A 19811-nucleotide genomic window follows, 5' to 3' on the forward strand; every position below is an offset into this window, starting at 1 on the left:
GGCTTGGGACTGTTTATTTATTCATGTATACATTTGTTCATTCATTTATTCATTGACTAAAAATTATTTGATCATATTCATGAATCACAACAAAGCAGGAGAAAGATAAAAGAATATCACTAACTTCTGTCTTTTGTTTAATTTCTCCCAAAACTAATACACTAGACCTCTTTCTACAATGTACTCACTGTTGCGCATATGGATCCATCATTCTTCCTGCAAACCCACACCCATCATAACCATGCGTGGCCCTCTTATTTTAGTCTTTCTTTAATTTGGTCAAATTTTAAATACATAACGAAGGAAATCCAGGAGCATCTCATTTTACTTCACCAACCTTTCACCAACAATCTTTACTGGTGTTTCTCTATCAACATGCTAGACACCCAAATCTTTATTAATGGTGGAATGTGTAAATCGAGAGTGATGGAATATAAAATGAAATATTAAACAAATGTAAAATGAATGAAGAGTCCTCTTTCACCTTTTTTTAAAAAGAACCTTGCTTAATAGGGCCTAATGAAAGGGATGCTTCCTCCCCTCCATTAGGATAAAGTTTTATGGACCGCAGTTGTGGCGACTTGTATGAATTACAAACTTCAGTCCATGTTACATTATTATCCTTGTACCATGCATGGACTATTATTTATTTTTCATTTTTAAAGTAAATAATATAATAATGTAATGAATATTGACAAAACCACTATTCAGCCCTCCACCTATGACTTGGACAGTACATTTTTTATATTCTCCCACCAAGATACAAAGATCTTCAATGTTAGAGAAATGTTCACATAAACTGTGGAACACACAGACAAGGTAATATAAACAGTTGATAAAATAAATTAATAAACCTATGTCTTTTCTCCATGAACCTAAGACTCTTTTGCCCGTGAATCTCAGTTGCACAGAATTGAATTAATTATAATCTTTGTTTCATAAGACACTGTCATCTCTAGCCTATAACTAATCCTCTGTTATTAATTTGTGTATTATTGATTTATATAATTATTAATATTCAATATTCAAAAAACTCCCATTACCCAACTACCCAACACAACTGACTAAGAGAGGAGCCATTAGTCACATATGACTATTTAAATTTAATAAAATTTAATAAAAATCAATTAAAAATTCAGTTCCTCATACACACTAGCTACATTTCATGTGCTCAAGAGTCACATGTAGCGAGTGGCTACCATATTAGACAGAACAAATTATATAAAACATATCCATCACTGCAGAAAACCCTATTGGGCAACACTAATAAATACTTTTTATCTTTACGGAATAGTCTAGAACTTTTTCTAACGAAGCTAAATTGGGTTAATTATAGTTCTTGATCACTGGTCCATGCTGATTCTTTCTTGTTTGATTTGGTCATTTCTAAAGAAGTTTTAATGAGCAACCATAAATTCAATCTCTTACTCTTACAGGTAGAACACTGACATTATCTTTCTTCTCCCTTTGTGCTCCTTGCTCAGCATTAGCATCTTAGATCTTTATCCATGGAGAATTGTTTAAATAGACTATGTATATATACACAGTGAAACACAAAGTAGCCGGCAAAAGGAATGAAACAGACTAGATTACTTTGATAGAGGTCAAAAGTGCAGAACTGAATTAACTGTAATCCTTGGGCCCTTCTCATCACCAGTCCATGTTTTGGCCTTTCCTGTATTTTATGCATTTATGTAATTATTTATTTGTTTTTAGTACTAAAATCAACATCCAACACACCATCATGCAAAAACAAGAGTATTGACTACTCCTTAACCAATACATTTTTTTAAATGGAACTTAGATGTACAGAATTAGAATAAGCTTAATCCTGGGATCATGAGATATTATCATCATAGGACCATGTTTGCCATCTCCTGTTTTATTCCTTAATTTGTTCATTCATGCATTTACTGAGTTATGAACACCCTTGAACAACTTCCCAGCAAAGATTTAAGAACATCAACTATTACTTACATTTTCTTTATGTACCTTATCCATCCAAATAAGATTCAACATCCTCATAAATATTGCATGATAAAATGAACTATGGTGTGTCCATTTTGTGCAACAGAAGGCAACTGTTTAAAAACTGAACACCCTGGATCATTTTCAATGGCTTTCACTTAGGTAGAATTAAAATAATGAGCCTTAGTTTATGAATCATTACTCTCATTGGTCTACACTTGGCCCTTTTTATCTATTCCTTTCAAAAAATCATAAAAGAATACCTATGAATCTTACCCAACAAACAGAAAACTACCATTATCTGTGTCTCTCTGAGCATCACTTCTGCCAAGTTAATACCTAAATTTATCATTGCAGAAGTGCCTATATAAACCATAGTGTATAAATTAATAGTAAAATGCTTTTGAAATAAAACAGCTTAGGGCGCCTGGGTGGCTCAGTTGGTTAAGCGACTGCCTTCGGCTCAGGTCATGATCCTGGAGTCCCGGGATCAAGTCCCACGTCAGGCTCCTTGCTCAGCAGGGAGTCTGCTTCTCTCTCTGACCCTCTTCCCTCTCGTGCTCTCTATCTCTCATTCTCTCTCTCTCTCAAATAAATAAATAAAATCTCTAAAAAAAAATAAAATAAAATAGGGCGCTTGGGTGGCTCAGTTGGTTAAGCGACTGCCTTCGGCTCAGGTCATGATCCTAGAGTCCCGGGATCGAGTCCCACATCGGGCTCCCTGCTCAGCAGGGAGTCTGCTTCTCTCTCTGACCCTCTTCCCTCTCGTGCTCTCTATCTCTCATTCTCATTCTCTCTCTCTCAAATAAATAAATAAAATCTTAAAAAAAATAAAATAAAATAAAATAAAATAGCTTAGATTTTTTTAATGTCCTTCAAATTTGCAGGATTATGTAATCATAAATCATAAATCTTGTCTTCATTAGTCCATGCTTAATCCTTTATTTTATATACACATTCATTTATTTTTAATAAATCAATAAACAAGAACTCACCACTCAACCCAAGAGTAAGAAAAAGTAACAATTATATTTATATAAAGAGATATACATGTTATATACATGCCATGTACATGTATACAATTAATATATATGAATGTAATTGTTTTTATTTGCTCATCTCCTACACAGAAAGCAACCTAGTTATGTTATTTTTTAACCTGGTGACAGTTAGGCCAGATGAGATTCATCACCTTGGTTCATGACGCAGTCTCCTCATTGGTCTATGTTTGACCATCTTTGATTTTTTTTGTGCCTGTTCATGTTTAATAATGCATACACACACACACCCATCAGCCAACCAGCCAACCTTAGAAGAGTAACACTAACCATCACTCACGTTGGTTGGTCCATGGCTCATTTTCCACAGAGGTCACAGCCAAGATCTTCATCAACAAGAGTGTCGTTAGACCCACCCTGGGGCCTCCATTCTGTGGAACACAAGGCACGTGTTAAAAAGGATGAAACAACCAGGTATTCTTTCATGGCTGTAGGATGAGCAGCTCAAGATGAATTACAATTTGTTTCATGACACACTCTCACCATTGGCCTAAGTGTAGTTCTCATTGTACATAGTTTTTCACTTAATAATCTTATTATAATAAACGTGCATGACCTAATCAAAAACAAGATTAACAGCCATTTTAAGCATCTGTCTCTATGCTTCTTACCCACAAAGGAACCAGCCCAGATCTTCCTAATGGACTCAGATATGCAGAGTTGAGGTAATAACGATCTTTGACTCCAGGTATAATCACATCATTGTTTCCTACATGCCCCTTTTACTGTTTTTACTTATTTTTTTAAAATATAATAAACACATAAGGTCAGCACTAACACAGAACAAAAATATCAATCAGCACTTACATTAGGATTTCTATTCCAATGCTTCTTATCCACAGAGGTAAGAGCTTTGTTTTGTTTTATGGTTTTAAATGGTCCACAATGGTACATAAGTGTATTAATCTTAATGCATAATTCATAAAACATTATCTTTGGTGCTTCATTATCAGCCCTCTTTCATTCTTTCGTTTATTTTATTTAATCATCTAATTCATTTTTTTAATTTTTCATTTAAATTCAATTAGCCAACATACAGTACATTATTAGTTTCACATGTAGTGTTCAATAATTTATCAGTTGCGTATTACACCCAATGATCATCACGTGCCCTCCTTAATGCCCATCACCCAGTTACCCTGTCCCCACAGCACCGCCTCCCCTCTAGCAACCCTCAGTTTGTTACTCATCTAATTCATATTTAACTGTACAGCAAATACACTCAAAGCCACCATCCAGCCCCAGACCAATGACCATCTATGTAACTGTTGATACGCTTCCTACTCACCAGCCCAACACCCTCGAATTCATTGGGCTTTGTTTCTGTTTGTTTTGTTTTGTTTTTTTAATAACTACAGTTGGATACAACAGATTACTCATAACCCTTGTTTAAAAACACATCCTCATCACTGGTCCACGCTTGGACCTCTTTAGTTTTATTTATGCATTCGCTCATTTTTAACTATTCAGTAAAACCCATTAAGCCCCATCTACACCCATCTACAGTTGCGTTCCCCACAAAGATCTTTCATCTCCTGTGAGAAACCCCCATGTGCCCATTCTATGGAACACAAAACCCCATTAAAAGGAAGAAAATAGCCTAGACCTTTTTTGTTTGTTAATGTCAGGTTAGCAGACCTGGATTAATCATAATCTTTTGTCCAGAACACATTCTCACAATGGCTGTATTCAAGGCCTTTATTACATTATTTCTTGACTCTTTATTCTTTTTGATAATAAAATTAATAACCACAAACCACTCTGATCTCTTTATAGCCCTTGGTTGTGGAGAATTAATCACGATCCTTGGTTCAGGTCACTTCTGGCCATTGCCCCAGGGTTGCCCCTCTCTTAGTTTACGGATTCTTAAAGCCTATACAACAACCATGCATGGCCCCCACCTCCACTCCCCTGGCTCTTAGCCCCTTGCTGCCCTCTGCCTTCAATGGTCACTCCCAAATCTCCCGAATACCCTCCCCTTCCCCTTTTATATATATATATAAATCACATATGTGATTTATATATTACATATATACATAAATCACATGTGTGGATTCTTTACAAATATTTTCCAAGGGCCACTGGCTTGCAGGACCTCTGCAGGGCTCTGTCAAGGGGGAGCATGAATCCATATGACTCACTGAAGAGCACACCCGCCAGGGGATGGTACAAGGACTCAAATCGAGATCCTTGAACTGTGTGCCATCTTCACTTGGACTGACTATGTGCTCACAGCCATAAGGCACTGCTCCCAATGGTTAGAGCACATGGGCTCAACACCACACTGCCTGCCTCCAAATCCAGCCTCAAACCCTGACGAGCTGGGCAGCATCAGGAAAGTTAGCGAACCTCTATGTGCCTGTTTCCCCGTCTGTAAGATCCTCGCAGCACTAGTCCCTGAGCAGAATTAGCCATTATTTTCCCACCAAAGGCAAGCAGGTAAAGTCCTCCACCCCCACCCTGTCTCTGAGCCCTCACCCAAATCTTTCTTCCCTCTGCAGCAGCGCCCGAGCTGTGGTGCTAGACAGACAGACAGACCAGGTTCCACCCCAGCAGGCACTCATGAGCTGTGTAACTGCAGAGACGTGACCTGGCCTCTCTGTCTTGTGCCCCGACTTGTGCGATTTGTAGACTGAGGACAGCAGCACCCTCGTGGGTCCAGCGTGAGGGTGCAGTGAACTACCGACAGTTCCTCAAGCAGCTCCCACCCTGCACACCCCCCTCCCCGGCCCACCCGCCCACCCCGCTGGCCAAACGGCCCCCAGTCTCATCAGAGAAACGAATTATCTCGATACTCAGGCCAAGCCGAGGGTTTCGGGAAGGATGGGCCTCGGGCAGGAAATTGTTGGGATCTGTTCTTTTTTGGACACGGCATCAAAGCTTAAACAAGTGCCCTGGAAAATAGAAATCCAACTAAGGGATGCGCTTTAGAAACTAAAATTCATTTCACGAAATGGGGCTGCCCTCGGGGGAGTCTATGCCAGGAGATTCTTGATGATCAAATCGTTTCCCAGAAACTACAAATGCCTCTACTCTGACCCTTACTGACAATATAGCCAGTTTCCTCCCTACCCTCCCAGACTGTCCTGGTAGGTGCCCAGCACACTGACCACGGTACAACTCTTGAGACATGAAACATTAAAAATAGATTAAGTTTTAAAAGATACGTACGTCATGATAATGTGTGTATAATGTAATATATACATACATATATCCACTTGGGGACTTTCCTAAGGGAGTAATGGGAAGACCACCAGGCTGGGAACCTGGGCTCCTGCCTTTGCCTTCATTACACTGCATGGCCTGGGCAAGGCCCGTCCCCTCTCTGAGCCTCAGGTGCCAATAATCCACCAGTCTGCCCTCCCTCCCAGGTGGTGTGGAAGTGAAAAGCATCAAGTTTAAGTGCAAGTTCCTTCCAAGCATCAGAGGATCATTAATGTTGTACCTCCTGTACCCAGCACGTAGTGTTCACAGCATGCCTTAGCATACATTATCTTGTTTGATCCTCACAGCAGCCCTGCGAATTAGACATAATAATCATAATTAGCCAATATTGATTGAATGCATACACTGCCCCGGGCACCACGCTGCCTGCTTGGCATATGCACTGACAGTCCTCTGGGGTGGGTACAATTCAACAGTATCTCTGTTTTTCTTCCCCTCCAAAAGTTCTGAGCCCACATTTTGTGCCAGGCACTGGTCTAGGTCCTGGGATACAGCAATGACCAGAACAGACAAAATCTGAGAGCTAACATCCCTTGGGTGGAGACAGAAGAGACAATATTGAAAGTACGTACAATATGCGGTATAGGACACAATGATAAGACCTATGAAGAAAAATAAACCAGAAGGGGGAGCAATAGCCAACAACCACAAGAAAGCCTCCCTGAGAAGGTGATACTGGAGCAGACATTCTTAGTCCCAATTTTACACACAGGGAAACTGAGCTTCAGAAAAGTGAAGTGACTTACAAGTGGTCACACAGCAAGGAGAAAGCTAAGCTCCAGAGTCTGTCTTACCCACTTACCGCCACTGCCTAATTTTTGTGGCAGTTCTTGCTCTCTCATACCCCACTGTCAGCCTCCAAGGTGAGTGTGGGAAGGAGTGTGTGGGTGAGTGGGAGGGCTTGTGTGACCTCCCACACAGGCAGTCCCAGGAGCACGGAGCGTTTCCAGGATATACTAAAAGCCCTGGGTGAGTAAATACACTGCCTTTCTTAAAGAAGATGCAGTGGGTATAGTTGCTGTAGGACTTGCACAGAGCCGGTGTCAGCTCATGCTGAAATCAGAGCATGCACAAAACACGGCCGAGCAAGTCAGCAAAGATGCTAGCCCCATATCCTGTCTGGGGTAGGAGGGCATCCAAATGTACTTCCCCTACCCAGTACTCCCCTCTCCCCCCCGTCAGCTACACTCTGCCAAGGTTTTAGTTGCAAATACCCTGCCCAGAAATGGGAGGAGGTCACCCAGTCCTCATGCCCTACATGAGCTAAGACTCCTTGGAAAAATTCTTCGTTCCAACTGGCCACACTCAAAAGAGCAAACAAAGAAATATTTATAAAGTGATTGTTTTCTCCTCCCCCCGACCAAAAAACAAAAAAATAGAGAGAGAGAGAAAGAAATTTGGTAAGAACATATATGAGAATACGGGGGGAACTTGCCCACTGCTTCTAGAAGCCATGAAGTTGAACCAGACAACCTAATTGTTCATCTTGCCCTTCACCTACTCAGCTTCTTTTCAGCTCCCACTCAACCTCTCTATAATTCTCAATACCCAAGGAAATCCCTATTCCAAGACTTAATATTTCATTAGATTGATCCTGTCCATTTAGTGTGTATAATTCTCATTTCCCTAACTAGAGCTAAAATCTTCTAGTCTTAAATTTATATGTGTTTCTATTTCATGGACTCCCTCTCCAAAAGCAAACTCATACACCTCTCTGAGCACCTGTTCATCTATCTATAAAATGTGGACAATGATTCTTAGCAATCAGAGATATTAAATACCATCTCAATAAAAATAGTTATGACAATTACAATTTTAACTATAATGGAGTATTTATTGAATGCTAACCATATGAGAAACATTGTTTTAAACTCTTTAAATGTTTGACTCATTTAATTTTCAAGTACCCATTACTAAGGTGCTGTTGGTGTCCCCATATTACAACTGAGGAAACTGAGGCACAGAGTTTAAATACTCACAAAACTAGTAAATGGCAGACCTGGGAATTAAACCTGAGCATCTGGGATGTGTGTAACAGGACTTAGCCCATAGGCAGGTTATCAAAATATATCTGCTGAATTTGAGCCAGGTCTTCAGGGAGGCTTGCTGATTTGCCCTTTAGCCCTCTGTCTGATTCCCTCTCTCCTTGCCTTGTACTCCAGCAGGCTCCTGAGTCATTTTTTACATCTGCTTCCCTTAGTATTCAGTTATCATAGGAACCACCAGAAATGTGACTTGATTAATTATACTGCAAGATGTCAGTGGTATAGTTGACCCTTATATGTGTGATAGTCACAAATAGGACAAACTAGAGAAGGTGTTACTTGAGAAATAAATTTAGAGTCTGGGGGATAAGAGGTCCAGCTCCCTGATAGACCAGGAGGGTGGGTCTAACGTGGGTTAACCCCAATGAGTGCATTTTTTTTTTCAGACAGTCTTAGAGAAAAAGAAATGGGAAGGGGATATGAGTCTGGAAGAAAAAAGCAGACCGGGGTTCAAATCCTGATTCTGTACTGTTCCTTACATGATTTGGGGCCAGTCACTTAGCATTCCTAAACCTCAATTTTCTTATATCTTAATTGAGGGTGGTAATTGCTATCATGGAGGGTCATTGTGATGATTTAGAGGAGATAAAATTATGCCAAGTGGCTACAAAAGGACTGAGCATGCGATTGGGCTCAGGGCTTAGTCATCCAGGAGAGCCAGGGGAAGGAGGCTGCCTGCTCTTTCTCAGTGCAGTGTGAAAAGTGTTGGGACTGAGAGTTGCTGCTGAGAAGCTCCAGCACCACAGCTGGGCCTTGGTCCCTGTGAGCTGGCAGCCCACCTGTCATCCCAGAGCCACCTGAACCAGTCAGTTTGCTCAAAGGCATAACAAAAGGCAGGAGTTTCTCCAGCAAGCTCCCCTCACAGGAAACATCTCTTCAGACACCAAGTAAGCCTTTGATGTGGGTGAGAAACTGACTATTCTCCCTCACTCATCCATCTATCTACCCTCTGCACTTGAATTTATTCACTCATCTCACCAGCATGCATCAGCCACCACACCATCTCTCCATCTGCTGATGTCTCACTGAGGCAAGCATCCGTCCATCCATGTGACTGAACATCCACCCTTCCACCTCTCCATATTATGCACAGGAATCAGACAAACCTGGATTGCAATCCTGGGTCTTGCTTCCTAGCTGATCTTGGACAAGTCACTAACTTCTCAGAGTCCTCTCATCTGTAAAATAAAGGGAAATCAGTCATAGCTGGGGTGAGGATTTAAAGAGAGTGGACATACCGATGCATGGAATGAGCAAATTATCATTAAATGTTCATTCCCTCTGCTTCTGCAATTGGGACAGGATTTATACAGGGAGAAAACCAGTACATCTTGCATGACATATTGAAAAATGCTTTTTAGAAATTATCTGCAGTGTTTTAGTAGTGTGCATCCCCACGTGGTCCCAGGGGCTGGGTGGTGGCCAGAGCGGTTTGGGGTAGTGGTCCCTCCTGGACTCACAGCAGAGAGTGCCATCTAGTGGATCAGCAACCAGCAGGGTCCCTGATAGGTCCTGGGCTGTTGTTCCACTGTGGGGTCACAGTTCTGAGCCAGCCAGAGGTCCCAGTCCCCAGACTGCAGACTGCCATGGTTCAGATGTAGTGCATGGACTGTCTTAATCACTCAGGGGGCCTGGACTGCCAGGAACCTTTTGTTTTGTGGATGATAGCCAGTTCTGTTTTGCCTACCCCAGCCCAACTCCCCTTTAAATGTTTCCAGAAAAAAAAGAATTGGCTAGCACCTCCTGTTTGTTGAGTGTCTATTATGTATTAGAAACAGGGCTGGGGGCTTCCCGTGCACTGTCTCTGAGCCTCTAAATGACCCTGGGAGAGACTCAGCAGTTGCCCCATTTTCCGTAAGAAAACTGAGGTTTACTGAGGGAGGATGGGTTACTTACTTAAGGTGAGGGCATATAGCCAGACCCCTGAATCTGTACTTACCTGCTGTCATCCCAGTGTCCCCTGAAAGTGCAGGAAGGAATTTGGACACTGATTTGAACAAGCCAACTGTAAAAGAAATTTATGAGTCAATTGGGGATATTCGAATGCTGAATAGATGCTGGATGACATTAAGGAAAGGCTGTTAATTTTTTAACTGTGAAAGTGGCATTGTGGTTATGTTTTTAAAACAGAAAAGAGTCCTTCTTTTTTAGAGATAGGCATTGAAATATGCTCCGAGGAAACAATATGGTGTCTGGAATTTGCTTGATTCCAGTACAAGGGGACAGTATAAGGCTCAGACAGAGCAAGAGGGGCTGAGAGCTGTGGCACCTGGATGGCAGCAATGTGGAAACTGTGTCAATTGTGATTGAAAATACGTATCATTTTCTCTACTTTTGTGTCATTTCAAATTTTACATAATTGAAGGTTTTAAAGATCAACAGGTAAAAATAAAGTGCAGGAGGTGAGGGGGTAGGAGAGGAGAAGCCATTGAAAAAAGCAAAGGAGCCCAGCATCCAGACAAAGTGTTGGGAGCATTAGGGAGCTGATTCATAGGAATAAATGCCTCAAAGTGGAGAGGGTACAAGAAAGGGGCCAGGGCTGGTAGGAGCAAGCCATTCTAAGTTGGGTGGATTAAGGAGAAAGTGCAAAGGTACAGGGTGCTGCAGAACGAGATGCCCACCAGCCACCCCTAGGCCCTCCTGCTTCCCTTAGACCTCACCCCCATGCCCCCCGTAGGCCCTCCAGCCCCCTCCCTGGCCCTCCTGCCTCCCTCAGACACCCCATGTTCCCTCCAGGCCCTCCAGCCCCTTCCCTGGCCCTCCTGCCTCCCTCAGACACCCCATGTTCCCTCCAGGCCCTCCAGCCCCTTCCCTGGCCCTCCTGCCTCCCTCAGATCCCCCGTGTTCCTCCCTGGCCCTCCTGCCCCCTCCCTGGTCCCTTTCCTCCTCCTGAAGATGTCCTGGCCCTTGCAACCTTTCCACTGGCTCTACAAGGACCTGCTGGCACCTCCCTTCTCCAAGGCAGAGCTGCCCACCTGATGAGTCCCTCCTGAGACCAGCTTGGCTGGTAAGGATTGAGCTGTCTAGCTTTCAAATGCCTTTTTTAGTTTTTTAGTTTTTTGCTATTTTCTTAATTGCCTTTTGGGGAGGAAAAGAATTAGTGCTTTTGCCCTAAAACCGTGTGCCAAGCTGCTCTCAGCATCCTCAGCCCCTTTCTGCCCCCACACCCACCACCCACCCGCCCCCGCAGCCCCCTCCCCTGCGTCAGTCTTATCACCCACAGCAAACTGACTAACACTCCACCCCACGTCCGGCCCATCTCCCCAGACCCCATGGACCACCACCACCCACCACCTCCTCAACCTGATCCCTGGCCCTTCTACAGGGGCCAGACTCTCTGTGCGGTGGGCTTCCCAGGCACCTCGCCACTCTGGAAAAGCTCCCTCCCTCCCTCCTCCTTCGCTTCCCATCCGGGAAAGCCAGCCCCAGGACAGCTCCCCGGGACCCTCCGGCAGCCTGGTGCATTGCAGCAGGGCCCTCAGTGAGGGAGGGGCACAGCCGGCAGCCACCCCGAGCCAGAGCCTGCCACCCCTCCCGGCTGTCCCCAGCCAGGCAAAGGGCCCGGCCCCCCTCTCGATGCTGCAATTAAAAACGCCACTACAAAAGCAACAGAACCGGTCCCTACTGACGGTCTCCCCCTCCTCACTTTCTGGGCTCAGAAATGTGGCCCAGGCGGCCCCCTTGTGGCACTTGGGGGCGCCACAGACCCTTGGCTGGTGTCTGAAGAATTCAGACTGTCTGATTCCACTGCACCGTGAGTTGGCACAAATCTTAAGTGGCCCAAGTCCTACCCGCTGCAGACCTGGCTCAGCCGCCTCCCTGAATCGGGGGCCGGTCCTCCTCCCTCCCTCCCCCATTCCCCATCGGGCCCTCCTCGCTCCCTCCCTCCCAGGACCAGCGCTCTCCTGCTCTCCTGCTCTCCTGTTGAATACTGCTCCAACACGCAGACAGGTGTCTGGAAACTGTAACGGCAGTGGCAGCAGGAGGGAAGGTGTGGGGACAGGGGCTTTTTTTAGTGACGTTTGGGGAAACTGAGGAGCAGGGAGGCTCACAGTCCCTGTGCCAGTCAGAAAAGGGGCCGGAGACCCTCCCTCCCAGAGCATGTTCCAACTTAAAGCATCTCCCTGAGGCGAGGGGCTGCCCTGAAGACTATCCCCTGTTCCCCTTTCTCAATCATCAAGCCCTCATCCCCTCCAAAGCCAGTCCTCCCCACGAAGAAGCCCTGGCGGGCCCCCCCGGATATGCTCCATCCTCTCTCACGCACTGTCCACATAAACAAGCCCCAGCCCCCTCTGTCTCTATCTGCAATCTGCTTGGAGGTGGGCAGGGCCCTCTCCACGTCAGGTTAATAATGCCATTTTCATAAGCCTCTGCCCATAGGTGCTACCACCTAATTTTGAATCTGCCCTTCAAACGGATTGGGCCACAGAGGAGCTGGGATCTCAAGCACCGCTGGGAGGTGCTTATAACTAATCAATCCATCCCCTGCCCACCCACGCCCCCCCAGCACTTGGCTCTGCCTTCCTGAGCAGTCTTCAGCAGCAGGGTGTGGTGGGGAGCTTCAGACGGCCTGGGGTTCCATCCCAGCCTGGCCTCACAGCAGCTGAGAGACGGTGAGTATGCGACTTCACAATCCCCTGCCTCAGTTTCCTTATCAACCCAATGGGGATTATGAGGCTGGTGCTCAGAGTTTTTCCTGGGGTGAGTCCTATGCAGGCAGCCCAGCTCAGGGCTTGGCCCCGAGACAGGGCTCCATAAATCTCACCTGCCATCATCTGCCCCCACCCCCCCGCCGGATCACTTGATGTGCAGTGACTGACTTACTCCCTGTCTCTCTCCCCCACCAGACTGAGCTTCCAGGACAGGAAGCCGACTGCCCCTGCTCGGGGTCCTGCCTCCCACTCAGGTCTGGGCCTGACAAGGTAGGTGCACTGCGGTGGTTTGCAGAATGAGTGCATGGGAGGATGCCCAGATCCCACAGTCTGTGGGATTCCCGGAGCCCACTGGGTTTCTCTTTCCCAGACGCACCCCGCCCCTCCTGCCTAAGCCAGCCCTTCCAGGCGGCGGCAGAGCTAAGTATTTCTCATGCCTTACCCCGGGGCCCTGCGTGCTGTTACATACAAGGCAAATTCTTGCTGTATTAAATGCAGATGTGGGCTCGCATGCGTTTCTACCGCCTGCTGCATCTACTGTGAGCTCACAGGCCAGGGGCTGCCTCTGGCTGACTTGATTTGTGCGATAAGCCGGCAGAGGGGTCTCTGGCAGGCAAGGTTCCCGTTTGTATTTGGGGCAGGGTCGTGAAAGGCCAGACTGTCTTCTTTCTTGCGCACCACTTGTTACATGTGCGCCTCCCTCCCTGGGTCCCACTGTCTACTCCATAAGCATTCATGAAGTGTCTGATGTGTGCTAGGCGACTCTTATCTCATTTCATCTCGCGGAGAGGGAGCCCCTCTCGTATCTATTGCACAGGGAAAAACAGAGGCTCTGAAAAGTAAAGGGAATTGCATGGTCTCACAGCTGGGAAGCAGGGAGTCCAGCCCGGTCTGGTGTTGTCTGTCTCGCGAGCCCCCCAGCCCCACCACGGGCGCCTGCCGCCGCCGCCGCTGCCGCTGCTGCAGGCTGACCAGGGCCGGCCAGCCGCCAGCCAGCGGCTCCTGCAGAAAAGGCAGGGGGTTGCATAGAGAGCATTCTCCCTGGCAACTAGCAGAGGGGCCATAAAAAACGGAGGGCTCAGACGCCGCTTAACAGAGAGATCCGAGCAGCTGGACCTGGGAGGGGAGACCCGCGCCCTCCCCTGGGCTCTCTGCAGAACAGCAGGGCAAAGGGCTCAGTCCCAGACCCCACCGAGCAGGGGCAGAGGCACCCCAGGACAGGTGTAGACGGCTGTGATCGGGACGGTGACAGGAACCCCAAATCTGATCCCTCGGTGGGTGGGGGGCTCGCTCCTCAGCATGGAAAGGAGAGGACTGAAGTGAGCTTGCTGTCTGTGAAGAGCCGAGGGCAGAGGGGGCGAGGGGGCTGCAGCAGAGCCGCGGAGGCAGATGCAGAAAGCAGGGGAGGGCTCGGCAAAGCAGCTCCGTGTGCGAGCCCTGAGCGGGCTGCTCGGGGAGAGAGGGAGCTCCCTGTTACGGGAGGCATCCGAGCAGAGAGAGGCAGGCCGGTACTTGGCCGGGAGGCTGCAGCACGGCTCCCTGCCCGGGCTGGCAGCCCGCACGTCTAGGCCTTTGAGAAGCTCCTACAGAGCTAAGTCCCGAGCGGGGCTGGCTGCGGAGGAGGCAGGCTGGGGTCAGAGCAAGGATGCGCAGACTTTTCCCATGTACCTTGCCCTGAGCTGCATGGCAAAGGCACGGAGATGGCTGGTGGAGCGCTTCTGTCACAATGAGGCAGTGAGGGAGAGGAGCAGAGGATGGGGGTGAGTGCTCGGGGCCAGCGGGGGGGAGGTGGGGGGCTGTTCTGCAGCCAACTCCCCATCTCAAGGGCCGGGCCACCTGGAGTGGCCAAGTGCCCGCCCCAGCTCCCAGGCCCAGAAAAGCTGGCCTGGGTCCTCTCTGGGGCAACAGGCTGGTGCAGCGGGTCGGGGGGAGCCTTCCTGCGGGGGGGGAAGTCGGGGGAGGGGGTCTGGTGAGTTGAGAGGCCGCCCGGTCATGGGAAAAGCAGGGCCCTTTGCTGGAGGCTGGGCCGCAGCCACAGATTCAGCAGGCTGCTGGACCGTGACTTGGATGCTCTGGGGACTCGTGAAAGCCCCTCACCCGGCGATGGGGCCCAGGGGCCTGCATGTTGATGAATGCGGCCCACGCTGCACTGGGCGCTGGATCTCCAGGCCCATTCATGGGGGCTCAGTTCCCAGGAACTCTGGGTGGACGGGGCCTTTATCAGGGGACCCCCGCTAGACGAGGCTCTGTTCTGCAGTTTCTAAAGGAGTTTTCTTGTCTTTGTTCCCAGTGCAGGCGCTCAGGGAGCGCGTGCACACGTGTGTGCATGTGTGTGTGTGTGTGTGTGTGTGTGTGCGCGCATGTGGGGGGGGGAGAGAGAAAGAGAAAGAGAGAGAGAGAGAGAGAGAGAGAGAGGCTGGCTGAGGGGCCAGCCCAGGGTTCCTTGTCTGTGAAATGACCAGGCTGCCCTAGCTCACCCTCTCGAGGCAGTGACGCACTTTCATGGGGCAGTAAGACTGTAAGATTCAGGGAGGGCAGAAGCACCTGGGGACCTGGGGATGGAGCCCCTTGTCACTGCAAGCCTAATTGTCCCGTTCCCGACATTCCGCCCCGGGCACTGTCGGGGTCCCGACAGCTGCTCTGACCCGCCGTGGGGGGGCAGCATCGCGTTGCAGGTGGAGAGTGCAGGCTGGCTCCCCACAGACAGACAGACAAACAGACTGCCCCCGCTGCCCCGCTTGGGAGCTGCTGGGAGACCTTGGGGAAACTGCTTTTCAGAGCCTGGGGTTTCTGTTATTAAGTCACTGCTCTTGTTTTAATCTATTAAAGGATTGCTTTGAAAGTGTCGATTTGCAAATGTTTAGTAAAGTGGTATTTGCATATGCGTTCCTGCCTCTGCAGCATTATGGGGGGGCAATGCGGGGGTGGGGAACAGAAGTCACGCACATAAGAAATTTTGCAAAGAAAGGTTTCTGGTCAAGGGTAGCTGGTGATGCAGGAAAGAGCTCAGGTTAGCGCTGGTGTGGATTTGAAAAGTCACCTACCCAAAATCCCTAACCAGCCAAAGGCCACAGGGCAGCAAACCCTTTAGCCCCTGATGGGCAGGCTGGCTGGGGAGGGGACTCCTGCTGAGAAGGAGGCGCTATCCCCCTCCCCAGGATACTTCCTCTGCTCCAGACACAAACAGAACCCAGCTCCCTGGCCCCTGCCCCCCCACACTCCCCCCCTTCCCTGCGTGAGGAAGTGGGGAGTGGGGTTTCGGCATGAAGCATGGGGCCACAGGGTAGGGGCACGGGCGGCTCCACACACAGAGGCAGAAAACCAGCCCCAGGGTGAGCCGCTCCAGAGTAAATAAACCCAACCTTTCGGAGAGAGGAGAGAGGAGTCTTTGTGCCCCGTGGCCGAGGAAGTTCACTTTTGTGTAAAAGGCAACACCCAAGCCATACTTGTACTAGGTAAGGCTGCCTCGCCTCACAAAAACCTCCTTCAGGCTGGGCCCGGCCCAGGGAGCGTTTTCTGTGAAATTCAGGAGAAGTCAGGTTTAGCCAGAAGTTTTTCCAGGAATTATTAACCCCTGGAGACTGTACCACTGTTCCTTCCGAGCCGTCCTTGCCAAAGTCCATAAAATACACGCCTAAAAAATCTGCCTGAAGAGCAGTCTGACATTTTATATATATTTATAAAAAAATAAAATAAACTATTGCCAAACTTTTCAGGAGAACCCAATTAAACCCGGCGGGGGCAGCCCCCTTCCCTGCCAGGGCGCTGACAGAAAGGCCAGGGTCTCCCTTGGGGGCGTCTGCACTGGGGCGAGGGGAGAGGGGGTCTTCATTCTGCTCACACTCTCGGGCTTTTTTTTTTTTCCTCTGTGGGTCTCCCCGAAGGCTCCTGTTTTCCACCGGCTACTGTGTGGGGTGATTTATTTGTGCTATTGTCTCACTGTTCCTATCACTACTCGATGTGTGCAGATGCTTTTCTGATCGGGAAACTGAGGCATGGGAATTCTCAGGGCCTGGCTTGCCAAAGACGTATACTTCACGTCCACTCTGAAGCTGGGTTTGTGCTCTCAAGATGGCCGGCCTCTCGGGGTGCCCCCCACCCCCCGACCCTGGAGGAAAAAAAAAAGACCAAAACCTTGAGCAGGTCAGGTGACTTCTGTCCCTCCCACAAGCAAGTGAGGCCCTCTGCCCCCCAGGGTGATGTGGACCTGGCATCATCTTCCCTCTGCCCCGAAGGCTGTGCTCCTTCTAGAACATGACCCTGTCCCAAAGGTAGCATCCACTGTCAGCCTGTCCTCTCCCCAGAGCCCTTGCCGTCACCACAGCTGGTGGCCCTGCTGTCACATGCTAAGACTTACCTCCTTCTTATGTTCTGGGACCAGGCCCATTTCCCTCTGGCAAGGAGAAGGCCATAAAAGACACAATCAACCGTTTCCACGCCGTAATTATGCCCCCCAAACCCATCACCAGCACACTTGACCCTGAGATGATACCACCCCCTACTCATGGATTCTGGGGTCCTGCCAGCAGGCATGGAGGGAACCTGGTGTTGCACCCCAGAGGTGGCAGAGCTCTTGGGGGCAGTGGGGGAAGTTTCCCCCGCCCCCAGGCGTGTGTTTGTGGTCTGATGCATTCTGAGCACTCACCCAGTGCGCTGGGCAGACAGCTCATTCCTCGGGAGCAGAATAGGAGGTCTTTTCATTGAAGGGAAGGCAGATCCGAGCGACCCAGGAGCCCAGGGCACTAGAAAGGGACAAAGGAAAGAGAGTGATTAACATGTGGCTGGTTTCGTGAATTCTAGAAAAATGCAAAACATTCTCCTGAACTAGGAAAACATGTCAATGAGGCATCGCACTTATGGGGACTATGCTTTGTTGGACTTTTGAACGAGGTGTTGGGGGGAGTTCGGTGTGACGTACATTTCAAAGCCTGGTCTAAAAGGCTCAGGAGAAGCTGTCTGGGAAGGCAGGCCGAAGCCCCCAAGTGTAAAAAGGCAGGGCACACACTGACAGGAGCAGGTAGCTCGCGGGGCGCCTAGAGAGGTCAAGGGATTGGCGGGGGTGGGGGGACGGGAACGAGGCTGGGAAGCTTCCAGCCAGACCCTGAAGGGTCCTACGTGCCAGGCTAAGGCTCTTGGACCCCATCCCAGAAGCTCCAGGAAGTCAGAAGGAGGATTTAAAGCAAGAAAAGTGACAAGGTCAAAATGGCATTTTAGAAAGATCAATGAAAATAAACTTTGCGAACCATTTAACCCAGCTACCCCACCTCCAAGAAGCTGGGATAAAGGAACAGCCAGGGACGTGCTTACAGATGAAGCTATAAAAATGCTCGTTGCGGGGCCATTAGCAATAACAAAACAAGGAACGGCTTTGGTCCTTTTTAGCAGGCATCAGTGGGACAAAATCGTAGGAATTAAAACCTCAGTTCGTGACGTGCTCATTTATCTGGGCGAGGTCCACTCTTATCTTATGTATTTATTTTTATTTATTTTCTTAAATAATATAACAAGCAGCCATGAACCTGTGACCCACCCCCCTCCCGCCCCACCCAGATAACCAGGACTTTGACCAGAGCTCCTATCTGGACACATTCTCCAACCGCCCCCCCTCCAGCACACTTACAGCTGGGATTTTCAACAACAGAAGAGGGTCTAATCAACAAGGGTGCATACATACCCCAGAATATTAAACAGCTCTTAAAAAGAATGAAACAGCCGAAACCTATTGTCTTTTAATGGACCTCGGTATTTTTCGCAGAACTGGATTATCATGATCCTTTGTTCATAAACACTTTGTCATCATTGGTCCAGGCATGTCCCTCTTTTATTTTGCTAATTGATGCATCCATATATTCATTTGTGATAATGTCATAAACACTTGTGAGCCCGCTCCTGAGAAATTACTTACACCTGCCCCGCGCTCCGTGTCCGACCCCACGGGGTAAGGACCTGGGGCTCTCGAGACAGTGGTGAGGGGGTTAAATCAGCCCCGGTGTGCTCAGATTACAGGGTACTAAGGTGTGTTATAAGGCACGGTGTCGATCTTGATTATCTCCAGGCAGATTCCTGAGGGAAGAAAAATAAGCAGAAGAAAATGTACACTGTGATGTAGCTTATGTAAAAAATAAACAAAATTATATATTTTAGAGGTCTATTTATATATACATACATAAATGCAGAGAGAAATATCTGGAACCGCACACCTGAAACTGGTAACAGCAGTGAATATGCTGGGGGTGGGGGAGGGTTTGCAGATGGCTTTAGCTTTTATCTGTAGTGTTTGATTTTTAGTAATGAGTGTATTAATTATCAGCACATTCCTTGCATAATTAAAATAAACACTTTGTGTGGGGTTCTCTTTTTTTCTTTTTGGTTTTTCTCATTTGTTTGTTGGTGGGGTGGTTGGGGGGGGGTCTGTTTTCCTTTTTTACAAAAACAAAAGGAAGAGCATTTTGGCTGACGGCCCAGAATGGGGCACACTTCCCCAAAACAAGTTCTGCAGACACGGGGGATTTATTTTATCCCAAAGATCATTCCTCTTTTAATTTTATATGTTCTAAAGCCGGAGCCCCGGGCCTCCCACTGGCATGTCAGTGACAGGAGGCCAGCAGGTGCAGGCCTGCCGGCTGCAATATCACCACCCCCAGGCCCCACATCCCTCTCCAGAGCTGCCCGCGGGGGTGTCTGCAATGCACCACCCTTTTGAGTCTTTAAGAGGCCCCAAAAGCGAATGTCCCGGCCCGTGTTCTCGGGGATTAGCTAGCTGGAATGAGAACTCCAGGAGAATGTCACAGGAGCTGGGCCCAGAGAAGGGGACACAGCGGGCCTCCAGGAGCAGTGGCCCCGCAGCTCCCACGCATAGTCAA

General features: G+C 48.2%; 1 non-coding gene across 1 annotated transcript; it reads right to left on the minus strand.

Moving 5' to 3' along the window:
• Positions 1 to 18679: 18679 nt before the first annotated feature.
• LOC114208855 (small nucleolar RNA SNORD112) lies at positions 18680 to 18755 on the minus strand. The gene has a single exon (XR_003609163.1). It is a non-coding gene; the product is annotated as a small nucleolar RNA SNORD112 (small nucleolar RNA).
• Positions 18756 to 19811: the final 1056 nt, after the last annotated feature.

Source organism: Eumetopias jubatus, unplaced genomic scaffold (genome assembly GCF_037043125.1).
Source record: "Eumetopias jubatus isolate StellerSeaLion01/CBP00866 unplaced genomic scaffold, mEumJub1_p1.0 scaffold_7, whole genome shotgun sequence".
NCBI lineage: Eukaryota > Metazoa > Chordata > Mammalia > Carnivora > Otariidae > Eumetopias > Eumetopias jubatus.